Source organism: Penaeus monodon, chromosome 31 (assembly GCF_015228065.2).
Source record: "Penaeus monodon isolate SGIC_2016 chromosome 31, NSTDA_Pmon_1, whole genome shotgun sequence".
Lineage (NCBI taxonomy): Eukaryota > Metazoa > Arthropoda > Malacostraca > Decapoda > Penaeidae > Penaeus > Penaeus monodon.
Window position 1 is genome coordinate 2,295,442 of NC_051416.1, and position 213 is coordinate 2,295,654.

The following is a 213-nucleotide window of genomic DNA, read 5'->3' on the forward strand; positions in this document are numbered from 1 at the left end:
GCGATTCTAAAACCTTGATTCGGATATGGATTATGATCGATAACATACAAATGCGACGGTCTAACGCATTTGTAGTGAAAGGGACGTGTGGTTTCTTTTTTTCCGTTGGTTGTTCTATTTTTGATAGTGTGAAAAAATTCGTTACTAATATAATCCTGCAAAGAAAAGGTGGAAATTAACTTTCTGTTTTTTTTTTGGAATTTAGTTACAGGT

At 33.3% G+C, this 213-nt stretch overlaps 1 protein-coding gene across 1 annotated transcript in view; it reads left to right on the forward strand.

The window, feature by feature from the left end:
* LOC119592824 (rootletin-like) overlaps positions 1-213 on the forward strand; it is a 148,678-nt gene that overhangs the window by 36,734 nt on the left and 111,731 nt on the right. The gene's annotated exons all lie outside the window — the stretch shown is intronic.